The sequence below is a fragment of the Bubalus bubalis genome, chromosome 11, assembly GCF_019923935.1.
Source record: "Bubalus bubalis isolate 160015118507 breed Murrah chromosome 11, NDDB_SH_1, whole genome shotgun sequence".
Classification (NCBI taxonomy): domain Eukaryota; kingdom Metazoa; phylum Chordata; class Mammalia; order Artiodactyla; family Bovidae; genus Bubalus; species Bubalus bubalis.
This window is the reverse complement of record NC_059167.1, coordinates 33,265,710-33,290,576: the sequence shown is the minus strand read 5'-3', so window position 1 is coordinate 33,290,576 and position 24,867 is coordinate 33,265,710. Positions and strand designations below refer to the sequence as shown.

Genomic DNA, 24,867 nt, shown 5'->3' with positions numbered 1-24,867 from the left:
AGACAGTACCAGGCCCAGAAGCCAGGCCAGACTCCACATGCAATGCTCTTTCTACCACACCACCCATGCCTCCTCAAACCTGTATAATCAGACTGTTAAAATGTGATGACTGTAGTGGGTGTTTTCTTTATTAATCCACTTCCCTTCAAGGTGGCAACTTTCTGGACAGCTGTTCCATTTTCTATTTCATTGTTTTCTGCTCTTTCATAGTTTCCTGTGTTTTCATTTTCTCCTTGTTGCTAGTCTCTTAAGATGAAAGCTGAGGCCTTTGAAATTTTTACTCTTTTATACTATTAGCATTTTAGTACTATACATTTTCCTCCAAGTGCTGCTCTAGCAGCATCCCACACATATTGATGTGAGGTATTTTATTTCATTATCATGTTTCATTCAGCTAAAATTTCTAAGAATACATCTTTGGCCCATTTCTTAGAAGTGTGCTATTTAGTTTCCAAATATTTGAGGATTTTCCAGACCTGTTATTGATTTCCAACTTAATTCTATTGAAAACAGAAAACATACTATGTATGACAAACCTTTTTAGACTTGTTTTTATAGCCAGAATACGGTCTATCTTGGTAAATAGTCTCCATTCATGCTACTGTTTGGGGACATTATGTTTTATAAGTATCATTTAAGTCATAATTGGCCATAACTCTATTAGTTTAATAGTGTTGTTTGAGTTCTCTTATATATGTCCTTACTGATTTTCATCTAATTGTTCTATCAATTATTTAGAGTAAATACTGAAATATTAAATTTTTGTCTACTTATTCTATTAATTATTTAGAAATGGATATAGACATATTTGATTATAACTGTAATTTTTTATTTATCTATATTTTGCTTCATGTATTTTGAAGTTCTGATGTTAGGTAGATTAAATATTTAGAATTGTTATCTTTTATCTAATTGATATTATCATTACAAAATGACCTTCTTTATCCCTGGTATTATTCTTTGCTCTGAAATTTTTGTTTGATATTAATATGGTCAGCCACTTGAGTTTTCTTTTTTCAATTCTACCATTCTATTCTGTTTCTGTAAGTTTGACTTTTAACATATATATATATATGGCTTTCCATTGGAGAAGGAACTGGCAACCCACTCCAGTGTTCTTGCCTAGAGAATCCCAGGGATGGGGGAGCCTGGTGGGCTGCCGTCTATGGGGCCGCACAGAGTCGGACACGACTGAAGCGACTTAGCAGCAGCAGCAGAATGGCTTTCCATACTTTTACTTTTAACCTATTTGTATCAATAGATTTAAAGTAGCATACTTTTAATCACTGTAGCTTTGTCATATATTTTGAAACCAGAAAGTGCTATGCCTCTAAACCAGAAAGTTTTATTCTTCTTTCTCAAGATTCTTTGACTATTTGAGGTCTCTTGTGGTTCCAGATGAATTTTATAATGTTTTTTTCTATTTATATTGGATGATATACATTTTATTTTTGTATTCTTACAAATACTTGAGTTTTTTTCTGGGATATAGTTCAGGTACTGGTAACCCATTTTATTTTAGGCGGGGTGGTCTTACTTTTAAGATCTGTTAGGCAAGACCATAGCAGTATTTAGTCTAGGATTAATTATTTCCTGCTACTGAGACAAAACCCTACTGAATACGCTCTCATTGCTCCATGAATTAGGAAGCTCTCCTATCTGGCTGGTGTGAATAGCTGGTGTGAATTCTCAATCTTATGGAAGCCTCAGATATTTGTAACCCTTTTGGAAGACTATTTCCCTGGCCCGGGTATTTTCCTCACAGGGATGTAATTAGTTGAAAACTCAAAGTGAATCCTCTGCAGATCTCTTGAGTTCTATTATGGGTCTCTGCTCTCTGGCACTCTGCCCTTTGAAATCTAGCCAAATTGTTTTGTCCCAATTCTCTAGATTCTTAATTCATCTCCTCAACTCAGGAAATTTGTTAGACTCTGTGGATTCCCTCTTTTTGCAGTGCAGATAAGAAATTCATCCCAGGCAACAAGATGGGGGTAACTGTGGGACCTGACCCATTTATTTTCCATCTTTGAGGGGTCACTGTCCTTCACTGCCTGAAATTCAGTATCTTGAAAAGTGGCTGCACATACTTTATCCAATCTTTAATCATTTCAGGAAAAAAGATCAATCTGGTCCTCATTACTGCATACTGACCAGAACCAGACATTCTTCCATTCCTAACATAAACATATGCCGTTTCTCTTGACAGGAGAAACCCTCTTACACTGGAGTGGGTTCCCATTTTCTCATCCAGGGATCAAACCTGTGTCTCCTAAATTGCTGGTGGATTCTTTACCCCCTGAGCCATAAGGGAAGCCCACTTATTCTGTAGAATATCCTAATGTTATTTCATTATCTTAAAAAGATGCAAAATGACTCAAGGATAGTTAAAGACTGATGATAGCTATAACCAGGAAAACTTAAAAAGGTCATTGGAAAAGTCTGGATAATGAAGACTTTATTTAGAAAGTTAATGAAGATTTTGTTTAGAAAATTAACTTTCAAGAAAAGTAAATTATTGCTTCATTATTAAATTATTATCAATAATTCTTAATGTACACTGATTTAGGAAATATTAAAGTTATCCATTGTACATTAAAATATCTGTTTTGTACAGACTTTTATACTTTCATCTTCACATAACTAATTCTCACCCTCAAGAGACGTGGAGTAAATAAGGCAGATTTTTTAAAATTAGAAAATGCCTATCAGCCCATATTTTTAACCAGAGACTAAGGGAATTTTCCCTTAAATAAAACACAAAATTGCATCTGAGATAAGCATAAAAGGTTTTGCAAAGACAGCTAATTCATCAGGAGAGGACAACTGCACAAATGTTGGTTAAACCTGGCAAGTGTGACTATCTACAGATACTTTAGTCTTTTGGATTATAAGCCACAAACACCATTTCCTGCTACGTATGAAAAAATAAAGGAAGCTCACAGAACTGATGTGAAAGCTGTAGTATCTAGCTAGGAAAGTAGCTGAAAGCAAGATATTTGGAAGAATAGACCCACTGCTAAGCTATGCCATAAGAACAACCTGAGTGCACGGGGGTGGGGGTGGGGGGGCGGCAGGGGCAGGGAGGGAACGGGGACAGGATCTTTGCTGACACAGCTGGCAAAACTCTTACTACCAATGAAATAAATTCAACCCAGCATTACTTCTTTGTATCACTCACTCAGGTTTCAGAGTCTCAGGCAAGAGTATCTAGTTGGGCAAATCTAATTTATAAGCCTGTATCCTTGCTATCCAGATTCAAAGAGAACATGAAACCCTGCTTCTCTCCAAGACTCACACTGCGGTGGCTTTCCTAAACAAAGAGAATAAGTGCTGATGCTGGATAGCAAATAAAGCAACTAACATTCATTGTATCTGTCTTTGGGGAACTTTTATTTTTATTCTATTATGCTTAGACAAGGAAAAATTGTCTAAGACTTGGTCATGGGGTAAAGGGATTACTGAGACTCCTTTCTGTGTAGTGCTCGGTGTTATTGAGCACTGCCCAAGGGTTGGTCCCATCACTTCATGGGAAATAAATGGGGAAACAGTGGAAACAGTGTCAGACTTTATTTTTTGGGGCTCCAAAATCACTGCAGATGGTGATTGCAGCCATGAAATTAAAAGACACTTACTCCTTGGAAGGAAAGTTATGACCAACCTAGATAGCATATTCAAAAGCAGAGACATTACTTTGCCAACAAAGGTCCATCTAGTCAAGGCTATGGTTTTTCCAGTAGTCATGTATGGATGTGAGAGTTGGACTGTGAAGAAAGCTGAGAGCCGAAGAATTGATGCTTTTGAACTGTGGTGTTGGAGAAGACTCTTGAGAGTCCCTTGGACTGCAAGGAGATCCAACCAGTCCATTCTGAAGGAGATCAGTCCTGGGTGTTCTTTGGAAGGACTGATGCTAAAGCTGAAACTCCAGTACTTTGGCCACCTCATGCAAAGAGTTGACTCATTGGAAAAGACTCTGATGCTGGGAGGGATTGGGGGCAGGAGGAGAAGGGGATGACAGAGGATGAGATGGCTGGATGGCATCACCAACTCGATGGACAAGAGTTTGGGTGAACTCCGGGAGTTGGTGATGGACAGGGAGGCCTGGCATGCTGCAATTCTGAGCGACTAAACTGAACTGAACTGAAGGGTTACCCTGGTGGCTCAGCCAGTAAGGAATCTGCCTGCAATACAGGAGACCCAGATTCAATCCATGGGTTGGGAAGATCCCTTGGAAACAGCAACTCATTCTAGTATTATTGCCCGGAGAATTCCATGGACCAAGGAGTCTGGCGGGCTACCATCCATGGGGTCACAAAGATAAGGGCACAACTGAGTAACTAACATTTTCACTTCACTTTCAAGCATTATCTGATTCTCTATGGATTTGTACCTTTGTTCCTCCTACAAAATGTTATTGACTAGGACAGCTAACAATTCTGTAAAGGTAGGAATTAATTGCAGAAAATAGTGATGTCAGTTCAGGTCAGTCTCATAACAATGCAAATGAATTATTCCAATGATACCAATAATTTCTATCTAAAAGAAAAGAGAACCTCATAGTTGTAGTTTTACTGGCTTGTAGATCATTAACCACTTTTTAAATCTAAATTATCAATCTTATTCAAACAGCCTTTCTGTTAATATAACAAATCAGTGTTTCTCCAGCTCTCTTTCGACCAACTTTCCTATCATTAATGTGTTAAATAAGTTTTTGAAAAGTGTTCATTTTATATAAGTCATGCTTTTAACTTTTTGGAATTTATACTTTGATAATATTTTCTGCCAATATCAAAATAACCAGCTTCAAGAGATACCTTGCCAAACCTACTTTCTGTAGCTAATTTATAGACAAAGTATTAAGGAAAGACATCTATTCTCCTTAATACAATTAATAAGGCACACTAAAGAATAGTTTCAATTTTTAAAAAATCTAAGGTGAAAGAAAATCAAGTATTCAGAGACAAGATGGCATCATGATTGAGACTGCAAACTTTAGAACCAGAATAGTTGCTATTTACTGGCTTTATAACACCAGGCAAGTGACATAATCTTTCTTTGCATCAGTTTCATCTTCTATAAATTTATAATAACATCTACTAAGTTATTATGAGGACTAAATGACTTAATACTTACAAAAATCTTAGATTAGTGCCTGAAGCACAGAAAATGTTATGCAAATATACTTATTAACTATATTATATATATTATTAATAAGTATCATTAATATTATTGTCTGTGTTTCAGGTTTGCAAAGTGCAGATTTATAATCCTTTAACAGTAAATGCAACCACTTTCCAAACACTGTATCTACCATTTCACATTATTGTAGCTTGTATTTTCTAAAGGAAACATTCCAATAGACACAGTGCTATTTCTAATCTTATTTACTACTTCAGAATGCAACCTTGGTATACTCTTATCAAGAGGTAATATCTAATTATACATTCATTGAATCTAAGCTGGTCTTAGTGACTTGCTTGGCCAGTAGAATACAGAAAAATTGACATTCTGTGATTTCTGAGGATGAGGACATAAGAAGTCTTGGAACAATTACTATTGGGATGTTTCTTTTCGGAATCCAGTCACCATGCCCCATGAAGCACAAACCACATGGAAAGACTACATGTAGGCACTTTAGTCAATTGCTTTAGTTGAGTTCCCAATCAACTGCCAACTAGATAACTGAGTCATTTTGGGTTTTCACTTAATTGGGACTTCACTAATATTTGACTAAAACTGCATAAAATACCCCAAGCAAGAATCTCCTAGCCAATACCAGTTAGCCCACATAACCATAAGAAGTGACGAGAAAGTGGTTCAGTCGTGTCCAACTCTTTGAGACCCCATGGACTACACAGTCCATGGAATTCTCCAGGCCAGAATACTGGAGTGGGTAGCTATTCCCTTCTCCAGAAGATCTTCCGAAACCAGGGATCAAACCCAGGTATCCCACATTGCAGGTGGATTCTTTACAGTCTGAGCTACCAGGGAAGCCCACATAACCATAAGAAATAATAACTAATTTTTATTTTAAGTCACTAAGCTTTGAGACAGTTTGTCACAGAGCAATGGATGACTAAAACACAGATCTTTTTGGTCTCCCTGCCATGTGGTTCTAAGAACAAGACCATCTTTATCTATCTACAAGTTAATCTACCTAAATTATTATGCATAAGAAAAATAAACTAAAATTCCAGCTGTTTCAAACCATCAGTTCTCTTGGCCATGATCTAGAGTCTACAAGTTCACAGCTCATTTATGAAATAGTAATTTTCAGCATAAATATCTGAAATTAATAAAAAGTTTTGAAGTACTTCCCAGCTTAAGCTTTCCCCTCCTTTCAAGAATTCTAAATTGCCTTCTTATCAAAGTGACCCTGACTGTTACTGAGTTCTAGGATTTTTTAAAACCCTACATGGGGGAAAACTGAAAAACATACCATTTGAAAGTTGCAAGCAGTTTTATGCCACTTTAAGAAAGTGTAAGCATTTGATTATCCTTTGTGGTAAATGAACCTTTGGTTCAAGCCAAGGAAAGCTAATGGACTTCCAGTTAGACAAAAATATCGCAAAGACTCCTTTCTAAAAACAGGGAGGTTTAGAGGCTGCCATTCTAAGAAGCTTGTTGGCGTTCCACCCAACAATGCAAACTTTTGTCTCATGGGTGGACAGAGTGATAGCTTTGTAGATAACACTATCTTTATTTATTTTTTTTGCTCTTCAATTTTATTTTATTTTTAAACTTTACATAATTGTATTAGTTTTGCCAAATATCAACACTATCTTTAAAGCAGAGATTCTCAAACTTGAAGTCATTTTTTTTTATTTTTTTAATTTAAATATTTTTATTTGTTTGGATTGAAACATCTATAGAAACATAAAATGTATATTCAGCTGTTCTTTCAGCACTTCAGAACACCTTTAGAATATTTTATATTTTTATATTATAGTATAAATATATTTGTTTTCCTAGAGCAGTGGTTCCCTAGGGCAGAGTATCAATGCATAAATGCTTATGCTAGAAAGTACCTTAAAGAGGCCTTAATCCAAAGCATGTCATTCGTGACAGGCGTCATTTTTAAAAGAAAAAACTTATTAGAAATCCTCAGCACTGTTTTAGATTATTTTTATTAAAAATATTTAAATATTTACAAACATGTACTGCATGCCTATGTGCTAGACTATGTCCTTGACCTCAAGGAGTTGATAAACGGTGAAACTATGATTTTAAGTGGACTAGACCACTTATTTCCTACACATGATATTATTCAATACAGGAAAGTCCAAATCTAGGGAAATGTATATATGCTACACCACTATAATCTGATGTTTTTGGAAGGCAAAAGGGCAAGGCACATGTGTGGATGGAGATGGAATTGCCCTGTAAAGGAGTTGATGCTCATGCCATCAGTTGTCCTGGAAAAGGGTCAAGCAAGTGGTGAGCAAATACGGACTCAGAAAGCAGGCCTTACAGATGAGGTGAAGATAATTTCTCTTCAGGTTCTGGGCAGTCAGATCTGGACTAGGCAGCAGTTGCCCACAAAACCCATTCTACAGAAGGAACCACAGACGCAAGCATTTTAATAGTCTACACAAATGTTTTAGAATTGCGGGGAGGTGGGGGGAGGATTACTGACTCCAGAAGAAAATTGCTAAATTAGTATCAATAGATGCTTAATTAAATGCCTACAAAAGGTAACATTGTATCAACAGCACTAATTGTTACACTGGTATTCATTAAAATGTCATTACATTTGGAAACAACTGGTCAGATTATCTCTTTTTGTAAGAATTCTTGAAAGTGTACAACTGCCAAGAAAACTATTGCCAATCATAAATGAGTTTGCAAATAATTTCCAGAGGAAACTGAAAAAAATCCTTTCAAGTAATATTAAGTTAATGTGGGATGTAAGTTTATGTCAATGTGTTTGGTAAGAAGTATAGTCTTGAAAAGTTTGAGAATTTAACAGGCGACAAATGACTTAAATGCTGAACAAAGCTCTGGTTCCCTAATATCCTCTCGACAATGAGGGGTATTAGCAAAAGGTTCACTAGGGTCACTTTAAACCCATACACTAACTCTCTGTGTAATTTAGGAAAAGGTTCAAGTAGTTGTAGCCCCAGTCAAAACACAGAGCACGATGATCTGGGAGCGAATTAGATTTCCTCCTCAATGTATCTCCTGGGCTAGATGCTATACCCCCTGTTCAGTCCTATATCTCCTATTCAGGACACAACGTGCACATGCACTCAGGGCAGCCATGCTGTGAAAGTGTCTGAGTTTGTGAGTTTTTGTAGTAACTGTTGGCTATTCTATGGCTCTCCTTCCCTCCCATAGTACTGACCCCTTAACCAAATGTTCTTGGTCTGGTCACTGTTTTGCCTTAGGAAACTGATGGGAAGAACTTAGGACAAAAAGAAGAGCAGGAGGAGTCCCTTCTCTTAGCTCAATATAGGTAACCAGAGATAGTTGTGTGCAGTAATGTGGGGACGTGGTGAGAATCACTGACAGTCAAGGCAGGTTAGGCAAGAACCCAAGAGCTTGGAAACCTATTCCTGAGCATGAGACAACAAACAGAGCCCTGAGAAATAACTGGGGACCCGTATGAGCACAGCATGTGATAACCAGATGACTGGGTACTTAAAATGAAATCCAGATTTATTTTGTAGTCACAGGTTAATGAAGCCACAGGTAAGTGAAGCCAAGGTACTAGGCTAATCACTTCTTTCCTTCATGTAGTTTCTAGTCCAACAAAAAATGGAGACAGAACAAGAGAATGTTAGATGGAAGATAAAAAGTTGCTTTCCCAACTCAAGTTCTAGCATACTAATAATTACTTTAAAAATTAATAGACCAAATAATTTAAAATTAAATATACCAATCAAAGTCACGAACCTCCGTCCATACTTCAGGCACTCTATCAGATCTAATCCCTATTTCTGTCTATAGGATCTAATCCCTTAAGGCTGTATATTGTCACCATGCTTATTTATCTTATATGTAGAATACATCATGTGACATGCCGAGCTGGATGAAGCACAAACTGGAATCAAGATTGCTGGGAGAAATATCAATAACCTCAGATATGCAAATGACACCACCCTTATGGCAGAAAGTGAAGAAGAACTAAAGAGCTTCTTGATGAAAGTGAAAGAGGAAAGTGAAAAAGTTGGCTTAAAACTCAACATTCAAAAAACTAAGATCATGGCATCTGGTCCCATCACTTCATGGCAAATAGAGGGGGAAACAATGGAAACAGTGACAGACTTTATTTTCTTGGGCTCCAAAATCACTGCAGGTGGTGACTACAGCCATGAAATTAAAAGACACTTGCTCCTTGGAAGAAAAGCTATGACCAACCTAGTCAGCATATTTAAAAGCAGAGACATTACTTTGCCAACAAAGGTCTGTCTAGTCAAGGCTATGGTTTTTCCAGTGGTCAGGTATGGATGTGAGAGTTGGACTATAAAGAAAGCTAAGCACTAAAGAATTGATGCTTTTGAACTGTGGTGTTGGAGAAGACTCTTGAGAGTCCCTTGGACTACAAGGAGATCCAACCAGTCCATCCTAAAGGAAATCAGTCCTGAATATTCATTGGAAGGACTGATGCTGAAGCTGAAACTCCAATACTTTGGCCACCTGATGCGAAGAACTGACTCACTGGAAAAGACCCTGATGCTGGGAAAGATTGAAGGCAGGAGGAGAAGGGGATGACAGACGATGAGATGGTTGGATGGCATTACCAACTTGATGTTCATGAGTTTGGAGTATGTTCCAGGAGTTGGTGATGGACAGGGAAGCCTAGTGTGCTGCAGCCCATGGGGTCGCAAAGAGTTGGACACAACTGAGTGACTGAACGGAACACCAATCAAAAGAGGGGTTGGCAGAGTGGAAGAGTAAAACATACTTCATCTATATGCCATTTGTAAGAAATTTACTTCAAATTCAACAATATTTAGGTCAAAAGTAAAACACTGGGGAAAGACATACCATGCAAATATTAATTTTGAAGAGCAGGAGGAACTATATTAATATCTAATAAGGCACACTTAAGAGAAATGAAAATTACTAGAGACAAAGAAGGGCACTAATAAGGACTGAAGGATCCATCCACCCAGAAGACATAAATATCTTGAAAGTGGATCCTGAATGCGGATCACCAAGCACAGCTTTGTTGCTGTTTAGTTGCTAAATCTCATCTAACTCTAAACAACACAGCCTTAATAAATATGAAACAAAAACGTGGACAGAGCTGAAAGGAGAAATAGGCTAATCCACAGTTATATCGTGGAACTCTGATACTCCCCTCTAACCAACTGATTTAACTAGGAGACAGAAAATCAGTAAGAACATACAAGATCTGCAAAATACAATCAACAGGTGTGATCTAACTGCCGCACATAGAGCACTACGGTGAACAATGGCAGAACACATTTAAAAAACTCACTCAGGGAACATTCACTAAGATAGTCCATATCCATGACAGTAAGACAAAGCTAACAAATTTAAAAGAAATGAAATCTGACCATGTATCCTCCTATCATAATGGAATAAAACCAAAAATCAGTAACAAAGAAAACAAGACAACCTCTAAATGCGTGAAAATTAAACAACACACTTTTATATAACCCTGGGTCAACAAGAAAGTCTCAAAGGAAATTTTAAAAATGCTTAGAACTGAAATTTTAAAAAGCCAATGTATCAAAACATGTAGAACATACCTAAAGCAGTGCTGAGAGGGTAATTTATTGTTTTACAAAGCTTACATTAGACATGCAGAAAGGTCTTGAAAGGATCAAGAAATAGACAAAGGAGAAGAAAATAAACCCAAAGGATGTTAATAATAAAGATAATAGCATAAATAAATGAAATTGAAAACAGGTATATAGAGAAAATCAATGAAACAAAAAGCTGGTCCTTAAAAACAGAAAATCCTACTAAGCCACTGGTCCTTTAAAAAAACAAAACCCTACTAAGCCATTCTGCCGCTCTGCCTCATTACTGTGTTAATAAACCCCAGCCGCCCAGCTGGGCAAGAGCAGTCATGGCCCCAACTTACCCACAGGACCTTCATTTTCATAACATGATTTCTTTCAGCTCAGCCACAAGACCTGATGTGCATGTTTTCCTTGAAAGTGCCTCTATGCAAGCCAGGTGAATTTATTCTCAGAGGAGTACATGCCAGACTATTCAACATTCTTCCATAGAGATGCAAGACTGGGCTCTGAATCTCTACAGATGCAATCAGCTAAAAATTCATAAAATAATCCCATTAAGTTCCATGTCACACATCCAACATTTTACCTATTTAACATTTAGTGAATGGAACCTGCCCTTTTCATTCTGGAAGGCGAATGTGGCTTCTAGTAAGAAATCTCTGAACAAAGGCTGCACGGAACCACAAAGGCAAGCAGGCATTCAACCAGAAAGACTAAGTGCTGGACGAGCCATCCCATCACTGACTACAAGGCCCCTGTGAAAAGTACAGAAATGTGGACAAAGGGTGCCTGGTACAGTGTTGCTGAGGTGCTTAGAGATTTTGTAACAGTGCTTTAAGTGGGGGTTTTGAAAGAAATGAATATGAGTTTTTGCTTCTCTCTTTGTAAGATCTAATGTAATATAAATTTTAAGTGGATTTTGACCACAATTTCCCATAGCCTAAGGGTGATCCTTTTTTGAAAAAGAGCAGCCATATTTTCAATATTTCACTAATGCTTTGCATTAATCATTTAAAAACACCATCTGCCTCCTTTGCCAAGGATCCCAGTTCTGAATGTAGAAGACAAAGTACAACAGCAGCAGCCAAAAAAAAAAAAAAAAACTCACAGAAAAAAACAAACCTAGAAAAGCACTAATCCAGTGATTAGTTCCGTAGATGGGGGTCCTAGGCTATCCATTTGGAACAGTGAGATGGAAGCCTGCACTAGTGAGGGGACAGTCTCGTAAATACCTCTCAGCAGTGGCACACTTCAGAGGGCAATTTAAAGGTAAGGACATGGGGTCAACAAGGCTCTTCCCGTCGGATGAAGCGGTGGCAGTGCAAGGCGCAAATGACGGAACAGCTGTCTGATTATTATGCAGTGTGGTCACTGGCCAATGTCTAGCATTTAGGAGTTGTTTTGCAAGGGTGGTGGGGGTGAAATTGGGGGGTGTCAGAACTGGCATGTTTCACTTCTTAATAGAAGCCAGAAGTATTGTATTTCCTACTTGTGTGTGCTAAGCTGCTTCGGTTGTGTCCAACTCTTTGCAACTCCATGGACTGTAGCCCACCAGGCTACTCTGTCCATGGGATTCTCCAGGCAAAAATACTGGAGCGAGTTGTTGTGCCCTCTTCCAGGGAATCTTCCTGACCCAGGGATCGAACATGCATCTCTTATGTCTCCTGCAATGGCAGGCAGGTTCTTTACCACTAGCACCAACAGAGAAGCCCCTTAGTTATTATCATTAAGCTAAAGGCCATCTCATAACTGATGATCAAAGTTCCCAGAAAAATAAAGTATAAAATTAAACGTTCTGAGGGGTAGGGGAAAAGGCAAAGGCAGTTTAACTTCCTGGGTTATTTTTCCACGTCTGTGGCCTCTCTCTTCCTTGTGAGCTCTCCAAGATGTGCAGCAGGAGAATCTGTCAGCAGGTTGGGTTAACAGGAGGAGAGTTTGCATATACATGATTTGCAATAACTATCTTGTCAAATCTCCTAGGTGCCTTTCTCCCGGACCAGAAAATGAATATGGATCTTCGTATGTTTAGAAATCTAGTACATGGCTTGGAAATCTTAGGTCAACTTATTATCCAGTAAGTCACAGTACAGAAGAATAAAATCTGGTTGGGTGTCTACCTCAGTGTGTCGAAAAACAATGAGAAGGGACTCCCCTGGCAGTCCCGTGGCTGACTCTGAGCTCCTGCTGCAGGGGGCCCAGGTTCAAGCCCTGGTCAGGAAATTAGATCCCGCCTGCTGCAGCTAAAGATCCCACGCACTGTAACAGAAGATCGAAGACCCCAAGTGTCACAGCTAAGACCCAGCACAGCCAAATAAAATTTAAAAAGAACATGGGAGGGACTAATACCTGAAACTTTCGTCTGGCACACTCAAGGGGATAGGATTTCCACACTTCAAATTTCTTGGTGTGAAAAACAGAGGCAGTAGTATTTAACATACTCAAAACTTCACCAGCCAATATCAAATTTCAAATCAGGCTTTCCCCCCATGGATTCCTCACAGGTTCCTCCTCATTTCATAAACAATTCCAGTGTTATTTCAGGGCCTCCAACTGCTTTTATAGCATCGATGGAGTATTTCAGAGAGTATAATTTTACCTCATATGCTTCTAATGACTTTGCTCCTACTCTAGTTCCTCCAAGGCCATTAAGTCAGGTTTTCCCCCTAACTCTGCACTTGCTACATGTGAATTAACCTGATTGAAAATTTCATTTCACCCGCTTCATTTCCATTTGTGTCCACATCCCACAGTTCCATTCAATAACTTTAGAAACTAATTTCTAACATGCAGTCTGAAATTCCTCTGGCTTCCAGGAGTGGGGCTGAAAGTATGCTCCCCAGCCTACAAGTCCCTTTCAAACGAAGGTGCTATGAAGCTGTAATGAAACTGTACAAATACTGAAATAACATGTGTGGAGGAACTAGTAGGGGGATATTTCCTGTCAACATGGAATGGAAAGTGAAAGGTAAATTTCATATACATAAATCCTGTCCCCCACTGGTTCTCTGAAGTTATAGGCTGTAACTTTCTAAAATTGTCCAGTATCTTTTTAAACTGTATAATTAGGTTTTTCTAGGTGTATCTGTACTTCACAGTATGTTCTCATAATTAATTTCACCTTGTATAGCATGCATTGTCTTTGGCTCTATTGTCCCTTTTCCAATCCCTATCTATCCCTGTGATGATGCACAGAAATAGAAAAACCTACCTGTGATGCAACACAGAGAAATACATGCAAGGCTTATATAATATGCTATGCTACACGGACTCTTAGTCACTTTTTCATTAGGAAGGAAAAGGCCATGAAGAGTAAATAAGTAGGAGGGGGAACACTTTTCTCAAATTTTTTCTTCCAGATCACAGAAGTAAATGTAGTGTTCATGGCCAAATTTCAAGAAAATAAATTCTGGAATAAAAAATAGAGGGAAACCAGACTATTTGTTACTTCCCAGAAGACAACAGTCTTCCTTGATGTATGTTAAATAGTATCAGCGAGTTTTTATTGAGCACTTACTATGCTCAAGGAATATGCATTAGGTACATATACCACAGGGAAATTACCCTTGGATCGATGCTACAGATGAGGCAACAAGCAACAGCCTGTTGAGGTCTTAAGCTAGTATACGACAAAGTGAAGTGACGTGAAAGTCACTCAGTCATGTCTGAGTCTTTGCAACGCCATGCACTATACAGTCCAAGGAACTCTCCAGGCCAGAATACTGGAGTGGGTAGCATTTCCCTTCTCCAGGGGATTTTCTCAACCCAGAGACTGAACTCAGGTCTCCCACATTGCCGGCGGATTCTTTACCAGCTGAGCCACAAGGGAAGCCCAGTACAGAATAAAGCTGGGAAACAAACAAGCCTGTCAGTATGAGACAAAGCCAGAATTCATACCCATGTCATTAAGGCTTGTGCTTTTTTTCTCTGCCATAGTTAAGGGACATCTTTTATCAGGAAAGCCAGACCAGTGTATTTAGCTATAACTTTTCCATCACAGATTTTAGCTACTCAACTCAAAAAAACAGCTGTGTAAACAATAGTCTTTCTAAACCTAAACAGACATTTCCCCAAAGAAGACATATAGATGCCTAATAAACACAAGAAAAAATGTTCAACATTGCTCATTATAAGACAAATGCAAGTCAAAACTACAATAAGATATCACCTCATACCAGTCAGAATGGCCATCATCACAAAGTCTACCAACCATAAATGCTGGACAGGGTGTGAAGAAAAGAGAACCCTCTTGCACTGTTGGTGGGAAGGTAAATTGATATAGCCACTATGGAAGACAGTATGGAAATTCCTTTAAAATACTAGAAATAGAACCACCTTATGACCCAGCAATACCACTACCAGGCATATATCCCGAGAAAAATAAAATTGAAAAAGACACATGTACCCCAATGTTCTTTGCAGCACTATTTACAATAGCTAGGACATAGAAGCAACCTAGATGTCCATGGACAGATGAATGGAGAAAGAGGCAGTGAAATATTATTCAGCCATAAAAAGGAATGCATTTTAGTCAGTCCTAATGAGGTAGATGAACCCAGAGCCTATTATATAGAGTGAAGTCAGAAAGAGAAAAGCAAATATTGTATACTAACACATCCATATGGAATCTAGAAAGATAGTACTAATTAACCTATTTGCAGGGCAGAAATGGAGACAGACACAGAGAACAGAGTTATTTATGGACACGAGTTGGGGAGAGAAAGGAGAGGGTAGGATGTATGGAGACAGTAACACACACTACCATATGTAAAACAGACAGCCAATGGGAATTTGCCGTATGACTCAGGAAACTCAAAACCAGGGCTCTATAACAACCCAGAGGGGTGGGATGGGGAGGAAGGTGGGAAAGATGTTCAAAAGGGAGGTGACACAGTTATACCTATGGCTGATTCATGTTGATGCTTGGCAGAAACAAACAATACAGTAACACAATTATTCTTCAATTAAAAATAAATTTAATTTAAAATATGAAAACAACAACAAAAAAAGAATAGTCTTTTTAAACAGAAATTGTGGCAAAAGAGGCTCCAGAGACAATCCCTCTAAGATGACCTGAAATGTGAAACTAATTGACGGGTCCTTAAGTGTGACAATTGCCAATTACTTTGTGAAAGCAGATTTCATACAGTCAGTGCCATGTTGTCCTCAGCATCTCAAATGGAGTTTCTCAGAAGCCAGTATGCATTAGTCACAGAAACCATGTATTCAAATCATGCCACCAATAAATAAATTTCCCAGAACCCATCTTTCCAAGAATTTCCAGGCAGATTCTTTACCACTGAGCCACCTGAAAACCATAGGGCTCAGTTACCTGGAGTATTATATGACATGAACTATCTCTGGGATGATTCCAGACATCACAACTGAACCTAGATGGCAACAGTGGTAGTACCCCCAACTTCTGGCCTCGGGCCCTTCTGGTTGATGGATGACACAGCCACTTTAATGAGAACTCCTCTGCCTGCTTTCCCCAAAATAAAATGAGGCCACAGTTGAGAAACTGCTTTTTTTTTTTTTAGCACCCAACAAAACCAAGGTGTATGAATTTTTTTTAATAGAAACTTGTATCTGAAAAGCAGGAAAGGGTATTGTCTAAACATTTCAACTACTACATAACTTCCCAAATCCGAAGAATGTGTTTTGGGACCTCTGATAAACAGAGTACCATTCATGATGAAAGGAGTATACCTGAGAAAAATCATATTGTTTCTCCTTTTCTATGTTCATTTCTCAAATGGTCTTTTCCAACTTCCTTTTTCACAGCAGCTGTGAACACATCACCACAACTGTGGCTTCATGTGGCTCATTTTAACTCACCCTTTGGCTTGGGCTTCACATGGAAACTTACATTACCATATGTAAAACAGATAGCCAACGGGAATTTGTTGTATGGCTCAGGAAACTCAAACAGGGGCTCTGTATCAACCTAGAGGAATGGGATGGGAAAGGAGATGGGAGGGAGTTTCTAAAAGGAGGGGATATATGTATACCTATGGCTGATTCATGTTGAGGTTTGACAGAAAACAGCAAAATTCTATAAAGCAATTATCCTTCAATAAAAAATAAACTAATAAAAAAGAAAAAGATTTCCCATTTCATTTATCATTCTGGCCACTGGACCTAGGACAAAAAGGCCTCTTTGGGTATGTTCTAAAAATGTTATGACTGTAATACCCTTCAAACAATATATGAATAAAACTACAAGATTGCATGCTTCAGATGCACAGATAAAACACACTCCCCCACTCCCAACCAAAAAAACAAATGAACTTCTAAGGATTCAACTATAATACCATATTGGTATCAAAGATTAATGAAAAGACCAGAAATCTTGAATATGTTGGTGAAATTCAGAGGATATCTGTTCTACTGTTTACTAGGTACATAACTTTGAACAAATTACATTATTTCTGGAAACCAAATTTCCTCATCTGTTAAAAGAGTAAATGAGCTCCTTGCCCCAAAGGGTTCTAACAGGATTTAAAAGAGATTGTACACTTAATCACACATATTGGCATTTTGTAAGTTAGCTGCTAACATTTCCATTAAATGTAGCCATCGTCTTCCCTAGCCTGGTTGTATATATGGCTACAACTTCAGATACCTGCCAGATTTGGATCAAGGGGAAAACAGAAGCCTTGGCATGCAAACTTTCATCTTTTGTGTCTATAGCTTTCATGAGTGTTCTCAGCCCTCAAATTACTCTTAAGTAAACTAAAAAAAACTCAAAGACTTCATTCATTTAGGAAGCATTCACTGAGGCCCCAATGTATATAAAGAAAAAAACGAAAAAAAAGATTCAAGAGTTTGCACCTTGTTAACTTCAAATGATGGAGAAGGCAATGGCACCCCACTCTAGTACTCTTGCCTGGAAAATCGCATGGACGGAGGAGCCTGGTAGGCTGCAGTCCATGGGGCCGCTAAGAGTCGGACACAACTGAGCGACTTCACTTTCACTTTTCACTTTCATGCACTGGAGAAGGAAATGGCAACCCACTCCAGTGTTCTTGCCCGGAGAATCCCAGGGAAGGGGCAGCCTAGTGGGCTGCCGTCTATGGGGTCACACAGAGTCGGACACAACTGAGTTGATTCAGCAGCAGCAACTTCAAATGATCCAACTGACCACAGTGAATTCATCAGAATTTCTGGCCACCTTTACACATTCAAGTCATTTAACCAATCTGGCCATGTGGTGGTTCAGCACAATTAAAAAATATATATATATTCATGACACAGCACTATAGATTCTGTTGGAAATATCAACTGCCGAAAAGTGACTCAGAAATCAATTGGACTAGAAGCAACTCGATAGAAAAGATCCAATCTCACACCTTTGAAAAAGGAATATAAAGAAATAAGACATCAATTTCTAAGTAAATTATTTAAAGTGGTGCATAAATTACAGTATAAAATACTTCTACAGTGAACTTGTGAATAATTATAAAAGTAACAATAAAAATATTTAACTTTTTATTTCTACAGAGTAAAAGTCTCCACCTTTGAATTGCAAGTTTCATTTCTGATAAATAATCATTTCTTATTGTCAACAGGTCATTAGCCTTTGCTTGATCACCAACTGCAAAATAAACTACTAATTCTGATCTGTGAATTTTCATTTTTATATAACTTTTTTCAAAGTTATAGATGATTAGAAGTATTATCATCCTATTTATGCAACTTGTCTCAAATTGACATCAATGTAACATATCAGATCAAAATCATATAATAAAGCCTTCTTCAGCGATCAATGCAAAGAAATAGAGGAAAACAACACAATGGGAAAGACTAGAGATCTCTTCAAGAAAATCAGAGATACCAAAGGAACATTTCATGCAAAGATGGGCTCAATAAAGGACAGAAATGGTATGGACCTAACAGAAGCAGAAGATATTAAGAAGAGATGGCAAGAATACACAGAACTGTACAAAAAAGATCTTCACGACCCAGATAATCATGATGGTGTGATCACAGACCTAGAGCCAGACATCCTGGAATGTGAAGTCAAGTGGGCCTTAGAAAGCATCACTATGAACAAAGCTAGTGGAGATGATAGAATTCCAGTTGAGCTATTCCAAATTCTGAAAGATGATGCTGTGAAAGTGCTGCACTCAATATGCCAGCAAATCTGGAAAACTCAGCAGTGGCCACAGGACTGGAAAAAGTCAGTTTTCGTTCCAATCCCAAAGAAAGGCAATGCCAAAGAATGCTCAAACTACCACACAATTGCACTCATCTCACATGCTAGTAAGATCAGATCAGACCAGATCAGTCACTCAGTCGTGTCTGACTCTTTGCGACCCCATGACTCGCAGCACACCAGGCCTCCCTGTCCATCACCAACTCCCGGAGTTCACTCAGACTCATGTCCATCGAGTCAGTGATGCCATCCAGCCAACTCATCCTCTGTCGTCCCCTTCTCCTCTTGCCCCCAATCCCTCCCAGCATCAGGGTCTTTTCCAATGAGTCAACTCTTCACATGAAGTGGCCAAAGTACTGGAGTTTCAGCTTTAGCATTATTCCCTCCAAAGAAATCCCAGGGCTGATCTCCTTCAGAATGGACTGGTTGGATCTCCTTGCAGTCCAAGGGACTCTCAAGAGTCTTCTCCAACACCACAGTTCAAAAGCATCAATTTTTCAGCACTCAGTCTTCTTCACAGTCCAACTCTCACATCCATACATGACCACAGGAAAAACCATAGCTTTGACTAGACAAACCTCTGTTGGCAAAGTAATGTCTCTGCTTTTGAATATGCTATCCAGGTTGGTTGCTATCTAGAATTTTAAGCATTACTTTACACGCTAGTAAAGTAATGCTTAAAATTCTCCAAGCCAGGCTTCAGCAATATGTGAACTGTGAACTTCCTGATGTTCAAGCTGATTTTAGAAAAGGCAGAGGAACCAGAGATCAAATTGCCAACATCTGCTGGATCATGGAAAAAGCAAGAGAATTCCAGAAAAACATCTATTTCTACTTTATTGACTATGCCAAAGCCTTTGACTGTGTGGATCACAATCAACTGTGGAAAATTCTGAAAGAGATGAGAACACCAGACCACCTGATCTGCCTCTTGAGAAATTTGTATGCAGGTCAGGAAGCAACGGTTAGAACTGGACATGGAACAACAGACTGGTTCCAAATAGGAAAAGGAGTTCGTCAAGGCTGTATATTGTCACCCTGCTTATTTAACTTCTATGCAGAGTACATCATGAGAAACGCTGGACTGGAAGAAGCACAAGCTGGAATCAAGATTGCCGGGAGAAATATTAATAACCTCAGATATGCAGATGACACCACCCTTATGGCAGAAAGTGAAGAGGAACTAAAAAGCCTCTTGATGAACGTGAAAAGTGGAGAGTGAAAAAGTTGGCTTAAAACTCAACATTCGGAAAACGAAGATCATGGCATCTGGTCCCATCACTTCATGGCAAATAGATGGGGAAACAGTGGAAACAGTGTCAGACTTTATTTTCCTGGGCTCCAAAATCACTGCAGATGGTGACTGCAGCCATGAAATTAAAAGACGCTTACTCCTTGGAAGGAAAGTTATGACCAACCTAGATAGCATATTCAAAAGCAGAGACATTACTTTGCCAACAAAGGTCCGTCTAGTCAAAGCTATGGTTTTTCCTGTGGTCATGTATGGATGTGAGAGTTGGACTGTGAAGAAGGCTGAGCGCTGAAGAATTGATGCTTTTGGACTGTGGTGTTGGAGAAGACTCTTGAGAGTCCCTTGGACTGCAAGGAGATCCTACCAGTCCATTCTAAAGGAGATCAGCCCTGGGATTTCTTTGGAAGGAATGATGCTAAAGCTGAACTCTAGTACTTTGGCCACCTCATGCAAAGAGTTGACTCATTGGAAAAGACTCTGATGCTGGGAGGGATTGGGGGCAAGAGGAGAAGGGGACGACAGAGGATGAGTTGGCTGGATGGCATCACTGACTCGATGGACATGAGTCTGAGTGAACTCCGGGAGTTGGTGATGGACAGGGAGGCCTGGCGTGCTGCGATTCATGGGGTTGCAAAGAGTTGGACACGATTGAGCGACTGATCTGATCTGAAGAAAGTGAAGTGAAATGAAAGTCGCTCAGTCGAGTCCGACTCTTTGCTACCCTGTATAGTCCATGGAATTCTCTAGGCCAGAATACTGGAGTGGGTAGCCTTTCCCATCTCCAGGGGATCTTCCCAAGCCAGGGATCGAACCCAGGTCTCCCGCATTGTAGGCGGATCCCTCACCACTGAGCCACAAGGGAATAGATAGGTTAAAAAAAAACAAAAAAAAAAAGAATGGATAGGTAATGAAAGGAATTTCTCAGATAGCAAAACAATCAACTGGATTTTGGTTCTTCCTCCAAACAATGGTTGTTTTTTTTTTTTTTAATTTTCATGTAAATAGTGTCATTCTAAAGCACCATATGTGCAGAATGAAACAAGTAGGCACAGCTGGCTCCTGGCCATAGCAGATGGAAGGAAACCAATGAAGCAGTTAAGCATCAAGCTGAGGGGCTTATAGACACACAGACACACAGTTCATAAATATTACCTGATGATGAGGTACTGGGAATTTCGCTGGGAATCTTAGAGGATAGGTGACACAGATGAAACTATTAACAATTTTATACACACCTACAAGGTGGATGTGCTCTTGCTGCTCCATTAAAATATGGAAACACATTAATTTGCACTTGCACATACACAAATCATCTCAAAATTCATTCCATGACTCTCACACCGAAGGCCTTTTGAAATCATGCTCAAGTGTCCACACAAAGTACCTTGCTATCATCTCCCAGCAACCTTAAGGATTCATGGAACCATTTTAAAAGGCATTCTCGGAGAGAGGTCGTCAACCTGACCTTCAGAAGACCTGTGCCTCTTGCCCAGAGCTTGGGGCTCTGCCACATCTGTTGGGGAGGAAAGACACTGCCCGCTGGCCAAGTGACAGCAGCGGGGGAAGCAGCACTCATTCACGCTCCCTCTGCCCTGGCCAACTATTGCTCTGTGTTCAGTGTTTCCAACATAGGCAGGCCAGTTGGACTCCTCCCAGGGAGGTGGCACTGGGAACTGGCATAGAATGAGATAGGACATAAGGGTCAAAAGGAAAAAGGAACTTTAAAATGTCCTGCTTCTCACTTTGCACGGGAAAACACGTTGTCATTAGCGAGCTGTGTGTTCTTAGGCTATTTGCCTAACCTCTTTGGACTTCAGTTTTCTGACCTGCAAAGTGACAGACCTGAACCTTTAAGGCACCTTCCAACCCAACATTCTATGTGGAGCAACAGCAAAGTATCCCATGCCCATAAAACTCATGCAGAGCTATCTGGGAGGAAAAGTCTCCAATGAAAAAAGCATTTTATTTAAAAGGCACAGAAAAGACCAGTTGCCTTATAAAAATGGAAACCAAAAGAGGAAAAAAAACAAGCTCCAAATACAACATATAATTTAAGTCTATGCAGTAAATAGTAGTCTCAATTTGTCCCTCTCCTGTAGTAGTATCATACATCCTTGCCATATTCCAGTAGTGTGTGGAAGGTACTGCCCCATCCTGTTGCTGGCCAAAATCTTGGTCTTCTCTGCCCACTGAAGCCAAACGAAAAAATAGAGAGACAGAGTTTGGAAGAAATAGAAAGGTGGCTTTAACTCTCAGCTGGCAGAAAGGGGAACACAGTATTCTCATGCCTCAAGAACTGTGTCCCCCCCGCCCCCATGAGGAATCTAGGGGCAAGGGCTGGTGGTAGCAGTCATTGATGAGGAAAAAGATGATAGGATCTTGATTTCTTCCTCTTGCATTGTTTCAAAAACAGTCATAAACTGGAGTCAGTAACACAAGAATTCAGTCTGGCAGTTAGTGGCTCTGAGGCCTTCTTTCTGATATGTAACTACAAGCAGAAGGGTGTTGTAAGGGTAAACACCAGATAGGGGATATATTCAAAATAGAGACAAAGGAAAAAATGTGAAGTGTAGCTCCCGCAGAGTTAGGGGGCAGAAAAGCAAACTCAGTTACAGACATTCAGAGTGAGGAGGCAGAAAAGCAAAGTTAGTTACAGACATGCAGAGTTAGGAGCAGTTGAAGTAAAAAACTAGGAACGTTCAGGCCTGCCGCTGTTCTCTTTATCTTCTTTGTTCTCAGGAAAAGGAAAGAGAAAAACTCATTCCTTGTTTTTCCTTTTCACCACAACAATCCCTTAACCTCAGATTTGGCCCTGTGAAAAGCACTTTTTCAATGGGATATCACTAACAGTAATACACTTCAGTTCAGTCACTCAGTCGTGTCCTTCTTTGTGACCCCATGGACTGCAGCACACCAGGCCTCCCAGTCCATCACCAACTCCTGGAGTTTACCCAAACTCCTGTTCATTGAGTCAGTGATGCCATCCAACCATATCATCCTCTGTCATCCCCTTCTTCTCCCGCCTTCAATCACTAATACAAGTATAGACTTAAAATGGGTTGGGCCCTCCTCTACTTCTGCCATTGCCACAAGGAAATATATATAAGCAGTCACTATGCATTCAGCATGAATCCCAGAAGAGACCCATGGAGCAGCCCTGAACATAGCCTGAAGCTATTAATACCTGAGTCCAAGGAAACAACACAGACCCACGAGCAAGGTAACAAGTCCTTTGGTGTAAGTCTGAGATTTTGAGGTTGTTACATATCATCATAATGAAAAAGGCTGACTGACAGACCTTGTAAAGGAAATCACATAAGGCGAATGAAGAGAACAAGAGACGATAACACCTAACCATCTGTATAGGAATCACAGAACCGGAGCCAAGTGTACTCAACATGATCTCAAGTGTGACATGGTCATGTCAATTTGAGAACTGCACACAAATTACAACAGGATTTTCCAAACTCAATTTTAAATGATCCTAATTAATGACCCTAAGTAGTTGGCTTGATTTAAAAAAAAAAAAATTTAAATCTTTATTGGGAAAGAGGTAAAATTGTAGAAAAATCTAAAAATTCCTGAAACATCATTTAGATGAATTGGTTTTCACAAACTACCACATACTCTCTTCTACATCACAATCAGCCTGGGGATGATGCAGATGTTTGAGATGTCTGTCACTATAAGCCATGGGACTGTCAAGCACGTACCTTTAATTTGTAAATGGACTTTTATTCTTTCTTAAAATTGAGATATAATTGACATGCAATATTGTGTAAGTTTAAATACCGGTAGGTTTGATACATTTATATATTTCAGTATAATTACTACCCAAGAGGGCAGCTAATACCTCTACCATGTAACATAATCAACATTTATTTTTTTCTGACGAGAACAATTAAGAGCTAGTCTCTTGGCAACTTTGAAATAATACAGCATTGTTGACTATTATTCCTTATGCTTATTTATCTATTAACTGTAAACACCATCTTAAACAACATCTCCCCAATTCTTCCACCCCTCAGCCTCTGGTAACTACTGTTCTGCTCTGTTTTTATGAGTCTGACATTTTGAGATTGCAACTTTGTGATCTTAACAGTATTTGTCTTTCTTTGATGGATTTATCTCACTTAGCACAATGTCCTCAAGATTCAACCACATTGTTACAAGTGGCAAGATTGCCTTCTTTCTCAAAACTGAATAACATTCTATTGTATGTATATACTACATCTTCTTAATCCATTTAACCATTAACAGACACTTAGGTTGTTTCCATAGCTTGACTATCATGAATAATGCTGCAATGAACATGGGTGTGTGGATATCTCTTTGAAATACTAATTTCAGTTCCTTCTTTTTTTGGCCTCTCCTGGCAGCTTGCGTAATCTCAGTTTCCTGATGAAGGATTGAACAAGGTCCTCAGCAGTGACAGCACCGAGTCCTAACCACTGGACAGCCAGGGAATTCCCCCAATTCCTCCTTGCATGCACCTACATTAAGAGTGCTGGGTCACCAGCAGCTCTATTTGTAGTTTTTTGAGGAACTACCATACTATTTTCCATAATGACTATACCAGTTTATATTCCCACCAATAGTACACAAGTGTTCCTTTTTCTCCACACTTCTCCAAATCTTCTTTCTTGTTTTTTTGATAGCCATTCTAAGAGGTGTGAGGTGGTATCTCATTGTGGTTTTGATTTTCATTTCCCTGATTACTAATGTTGAGCATCTTTTCATATACC

General features: G+C 39.2%; 1 protein-coding gene across 5 annotated transcripts in view; it reads right to left on the bottom strand.

Annotated features, from left to right (window-relative positions):
- SLC35F4 (solute carrier family 35 member F4) overlaps positions 1-24,867 on the bottom strand; it is a 288,486-nt gene that overhangs the window by 184,213 nt on the left and 79,406 nt on the right. Inside the window, exon 2 of one of the 5 annotated variants that reach the window (XR_006542715.2) lies at positions 11,057-11,245. The exons of the other annotated variants lie outside the window; for them this stretch is intronic. The gene's annotated coding sequence lies outside the window, so the exon portion shown is untranslated. The remainder of the gene's footprint in view (positions 1-11,056; positions 11,246-24,867) is intronic. 5 annotated transcript variants of the gene reach the window in all.